The following is a 6,000-nucleotide window of genomic DNA, read 5'->3' on the forward strand; positions in this document are numbered from 1 at the left end:
GAAGATACTATAAAACATATATATATATATACACACTATAAAACATACATATATATATTATATATAATATAAACCATAATCATAGGGTCATAAAACTACAACTGAAGTCACACATAGAATCTTACCTGATATAAGACCTTGATCTAGAACAAGATCTGTTACCTTGTCCAGGAAGGTATTAAACAAACTCTTGTTTAACAGGAATTGAAAATTGGATGTTCCCTGTGTGCTCCCTTTGTTCCCAGAGAAAACAGCTCTTTTGACTTTTTTTTTTTTTAAGATTTTATTTATTTATTCGACAGAGAGAGAGACAGCCAGCGAGAGAGGGAACCCAAGCAGGGGGAGTGGGAGAGGAAGAAGCAGGCTCATAGCGGAGGAGCCTGAAGTGGGGCTCGATCCCATAACGCCGGGATCACGCCCTGAGCCGAAGGCAGACGCTTAACCGCTGTGCCACTCAGGCGCCCCAGCTCTCTGGACTTTTGTCTTAGTTTCTTCCCCTTTAAAAAATAGTTTTACCACCTGAATTCTATGTACAAGGAATCATACAGTAAATATTCTTTTGTGACTTGCTGCTTTCACTCAATCTTTTTATTTTTTACATTTTGTTCATGTTAATGTATGAAGCTGTAATTTATTGAGGTTTTCATTGCTTTTAAGTATTTAATTGTATAAATATTCTACCTGTTAGCCACTAAGAAGACTTTTGGGTAGTTTCTCATTTTTTGGATAGTTAGTGCGGCCATGAGCACATTCATACATGGCCCCTGAAGCGTATGCCCACTTACGTGGCTTGTGGGTTAAGGTCATGTCACTTGACTAGGGAAAGCTTCCCAGGGCTAGACCAATTTGTAATCCCACCTGCAGGAACAGAACGCTTACTGCACTGCACACTCAGTAACACTTTAGTATTGTAGGAGTTTGGGGTTGTCTGGTCAGGGTATCATGGGAGTCATGTGGCTTTAATTTGTATTTTCCAACGGTGAGATTGAGTATCTCTTGATATGTTATTGTTCGTTGAGGGTTCCACCTTCTGTCCAGGAACTGCTCACATTTTTTATAACCTTCTTTTTCTCTTGGATTGTTTTATTCTTATGAATTCATGGAAAATCTCCACGTATCCTGGATGCATGTCCTTTGTCGTTTACATGCATTGCCAATATCTTCTGGTATTTTTGTGGATTTTCTTTGCATTCTCTTAATGATGTGTCTTGATAAGCAGATATTTTTAACTTTAATATAGTTGCACTAATTAATCTATTCCTTTATGGTTTGTGCTTTTTCTATCTTGTTTAGGAAATCCTTTCCTATCCCAAGTCATAAACATGGTGTAAAATTCCATTTATTTAGGTCTTAACCTAAATATGCTTTTAATCTACCTGGAATTAAAAAAACTTTTTCTTTCTTTCTTCTTTCTTTCTTTCTTTCTTTCTTTCTTTCTTTCTTTCTTCTTCTTTTTTTTTTTTTTTTTTTTTTGGTATGGAGTGAGGTAGGGTGCCCTATGTTATTTTCCTCCCTATGGATAACCAGCTATCCCAGAACCTTTTACTGATAAATCCGCTCTTCCTGTCCATCTCTAGCACTAACTCAGTCACACACCTAGTATCTGTCTACGCATAGATCTTTTCTGTGAGTTCCCCGTTTTGTCCATTGATCTATTTGCTTGTTACTTTGTCAATACTACACTGTCTCCTATAAATAAGCCATCTCACCTTCTTCAAGAGAGAGAGAAGGAATCCTGGTTATTCTTGTCATTTCTTTGATTTTCTTGGTTTCACTGTTAGAAGCTGGTACAAGATAATCTCTGTGGCTCCCTCTAACTCTAGAAGATTTATTCGATTCTCTATCACAGCATGTTGTACAATCACATGGTGGTTTTCTTTGATGATACCATTGGACTTAGCAATTATTTTACCAAATATATTAATCTTTTAAAATATATTTACATGGTTCTCTTATTAAATTAGTACATATCCTTTTGTTTGTTGTTGAGAATGTTAATGCTCTCAGACTCTACCATCACGTTACGATAATGGCATTGTCGATATACAAGTATTTATATAGAGTATTAACATGTGCCTGGCAGTTGCCTGGGATTTACAAGAAATGTAACAAAGCATAAATCACGGTCTCTGGTGCGGAAGAAAACCTATTTTAGCTGGGGAGACATGGCAATGACCCAGTGCTATCTCTGACTACATCTGGATTTGCTTAGTTAGTTTCCAGAAACTCAAGTTTTTGCGGGTTTTTTCTCCATATGAAAAATGAACTGCTTATACTGTATTATTGTAATGCTGTTTTCTTAGCTCTAACATTTGATGAATTTCCATATGACAGCTCTTTTTATTCCCCTCCCATATGAAGGCCGTCAAAACACAGATAATCTGCAATGACTCATCCAAGAAAAAAACTTGGAAGAGACATGTTTTTCTATTTTAAAGAAACTTTTTTTTTAAGGAAGAAGGGAGAAAAACCCGTATCTGTGCCAATAAAACAAAACAAAACAAAACCTTGGTGGGTTTTTTTTTTTCTTTTTCCTTGTTGAAATCAGAGTCTTGTATCATCAAGTTCTATGTTTCTATTCACTTTTTACCTTGTTTAGCTGGTAAGCCTGGACTCCTGCCACGGTAATGTACTAGCTACTTTGTACGCTCTCCAAATGTTAGCTATGGTAACAAAGGAGCTGAAAAACAGTGAACACCAATGATCTTTGACACATTTGAACCTAAGTGAAAAAAGCTGAAAGGGAACCTGTTTCCCAAGTGAATGCTGCAGGGTGAATTTGCCTTGCCCTGGGAAGGCAAGAGAACCTTCCAACTACATAAAGGTGAAACCATGACTAGAATTCTGATTCCAATCCCAAACTGGCTCTTTCTCCACATAGAAATGTACGAATCTGACACAGCCTTTTGGGGAAGGCTCTGTGAGAGAGGAGATCCACTCTCTTCTAAACGTTGAAATGATTTTAGAATGATTACTCTAAATGCAAATAACATTTTCCTCGGAGTCCAGAAAGGGAAATCATGCCTTGCAGTACACTACAGAGGTAAATATTCATAGATACAACTCTTTCACTGAGTCAAGGCTAATCAATATTTCTTCAGGAGATAGAATTTATGGCAGTCAAAAAATATGTCCAATCTATATTAATACCTGTCATGGACTGAATTATGTTCCTCCCAAAATCATATGTTGAAACCCAACCTTAGAATTGTGACCAGTTTTAAAGATGGGACCTTTAAGGAGGCAAGTAAGGTTAGGAGGTCTTAAGTATGGCATCCTCATCCACTAGGACTGGTGTCCTTATAAGAGAAAGAAGAGCCATCAGGGATGGGCACATGCAGAGAAAAGGCTATACAAAGACTTCGTGAGAGGGTAGCCATCTTCAAGGCCAAGAGAGACCTCAGGAGAAGCCACACCTGCCAGTACCTTGATCTTGGACTTCCAGCCTTCAGACCCTGACGAAGTGATTACTGTTCTTTAAGCCACCCAGTCTGTGATGGCTTGTTATACAGCAGCCCTAGCAAACTAATATAATATCTACTGAATCTCCTTTTCTGAAATTTACTCATGATTATCTTGGGAACAAGAAGAATTGTTTTATTGACTTAATTCTATAAAAATACTCTGGCTGAAGCCTCCTGTTCCTACCAAACCAAGCACACACACCTTGGCTCCCGCTACTGCTCTGATACTGCACTGTCTCTTTTTTTCCCCCTTTAATTTGTTATTTGATTTTTTTCTTTTTAAATATTTTATTTATTTATTTATTTGAGAGAGAGAGAGAGAGAGCACAAGCAGGGGGAAGGGGCAGAGAGAGAGGGAGAAGCAGACTCTCTGCTGAGCAGGAAGCCCGATGTGGGGCTTGATCCCAGGACCCAGGGATCATGACCTGAGCTGAAGGCAGATGCTTAACCGACTGAGCCCCCCAGGCGTGCCATGCAGAAACCTCCTACTCTCCAGCCCCATCGTGCCCTCTCCAGATCTCAGATCTGCTTGGGGCTGGGTGAGGGGGATACTGAAAACTTGGGTCACCCAGACTCAAGATGCAGGCGGATTGCAGTTTTCAAGTCGACATATAACATGTAATTAGGTAAACAACTATCAAGAACATTTGGGGGAAAATTTATCTCCAAGGTGGAAAATTAATGTTGATTTGGAAAATACAAGCAAGGCAGATGCTAATTTTCTTAGAATTAAAATAATGACTCTTTATTTTGGGGGTTGTTTTGTTTTATTTTTAATGCAGAGATCTCTGAATTGTCGGGTATTTGCCTGAAGTGATCTTGCTGTTTACCTTGTTCATATTCTTTAGATAATGCTCTCTACTTTGTGGGGAGTGTGATTCAATTTCACCAAATTCACATTTTGTAAAATGCATCTCATGTTTTTTCTCTGACCTTTATGTTTGTTTCTTTTTTTAAGTGTTCTGTGGTCAAAAGAATTTAACAGTCCTCTTCTCCCCTGCAGCTCAAGGCACTTATTTTTATTTATTTACTTGTTATGATTTATTGCCGGTTACTGCATGTCCGGCACTGTGCTAAGTGCTTTTCATGCAATCTATCATTTCCTTCTTGCAGCGTAACTGTGAGGTGTGTACCCATGAATTTTATGTATAAGAACCGGGGATCAGAGAAGTTAAGTGATGACCCTAGTCACGAGGAGTGGCTGAGCTAGGATTTGGGAGCTGATCTGCTGGGTCATGTAACCACTGGTACTGCTACCTCACAGACTTCCATGTCACATGCGCGGTGAGTCTCCCCAACTCGCATGTATACTACAGGGTTTCTCAAATCACTTAACACAAAATCTTTTACTGGTGTGTGTGTGTGTGTGTGTGTGTGTGTGTGTGTGTGTGTGTGTAAGTGGTGGACTATCTTGAGAAACTTGTTTCCCACAAAGCACACCCTGGAAAAACATAAAAACTGGAGAAAAGTGACCCAAATATATCAGTTTTAATTGGTGAAAAGGATCTTTTCTTACAGATGTACAACTAAAATACCCTCTAAGACATCAAATCCTTCGTAATTAATAAGAAAGCCTCTCTAAAACCTATTTAATTGTGGCTGTTTGGGTTCACCCAGAAGCAGAGCCTGAGAGGGGCATGCTGTGTGGGAGATTAATGAGGGAGAGGGGGAACCATGGACTGGGATAGGGCAAGCGAAGAAGGCTGGGCAAGGATGCGGCCTCAGTGGGCCCTGGAGCGTGAATCGCACCGCATCGCTTAGCCCATATTGAAGCAAGGGCACTGGCTTTTTGCAGGCCTGCGTGAGTCAGTCTTTGGTTTCATGCTGCTTCTGTGCATGGTGAGGTGGGAGGGCAAAACTTTTTCTTTTCTTTTAAGATTTTATACGTTTATTTGAGAGATAGCAACAGAGATAGTGAGAGAAAGCACAAGTGGGGAGGAAAGGGAGAGAGCCCAATGTGGGGCTCGATCCCAGGACGCCGGGATCATAACCTGAACCGAAAGCAGACGCTGAACCAACTGAGCCACCCGGACATCCCAAAACTTCTTGAGGCAGCTCCTGTTGGCCGGAGATAATTCTCTGGAGAAGGAGCACAGCGGCTGGGTGGTGACCGAGGCCCTAGGTGGGCAAAGCAGATCTGGGTGACACATGAACAGCACGCACCTTATCCTCCCATGTAAAGTCAGATCCACTTGCTTCTTCTATCAAGTTCCATTCATCGATGTATAGATTCTTCAGGATCCTTTTTGGCCACAGTTTCTAAAGAAAACTTGCAAGGACAGATCAGATGGGATGCGCTGTAGTCCCCGCTGCTGCAATTGGTCCTGGGACACTCTGTCATCTTCCTCCTCCATTCGTCTTAGATTCCCATCCCTTTCCATCAGTACTTACGCTAGCCCGCATGGCTGGCCTGGTTAAGTGACCCAGACCTTCCTCCCTGGGGTGGTCTGAGCCACTAATGACCATGGCCTACACAGGTGGTGGTTGTTGCACTGGTCCGTGTGCAGCTAAAACTGGGCACGGAAGTGCTAATATA

This window comes from Ursus americanus, chromosome 4 (assembly GCF_024610735.1).
Source record: "Ursus americanus isolate L20-20 chromosome 4, mUrsAme1.1.p, whole genome shotgun sequence".
NCBI classification, from domain to species: Eukaryota; Metazoa; Chordata; class Mammalia; order Carnivora; family Ursidae; genus Ursus; species Ursus americanus.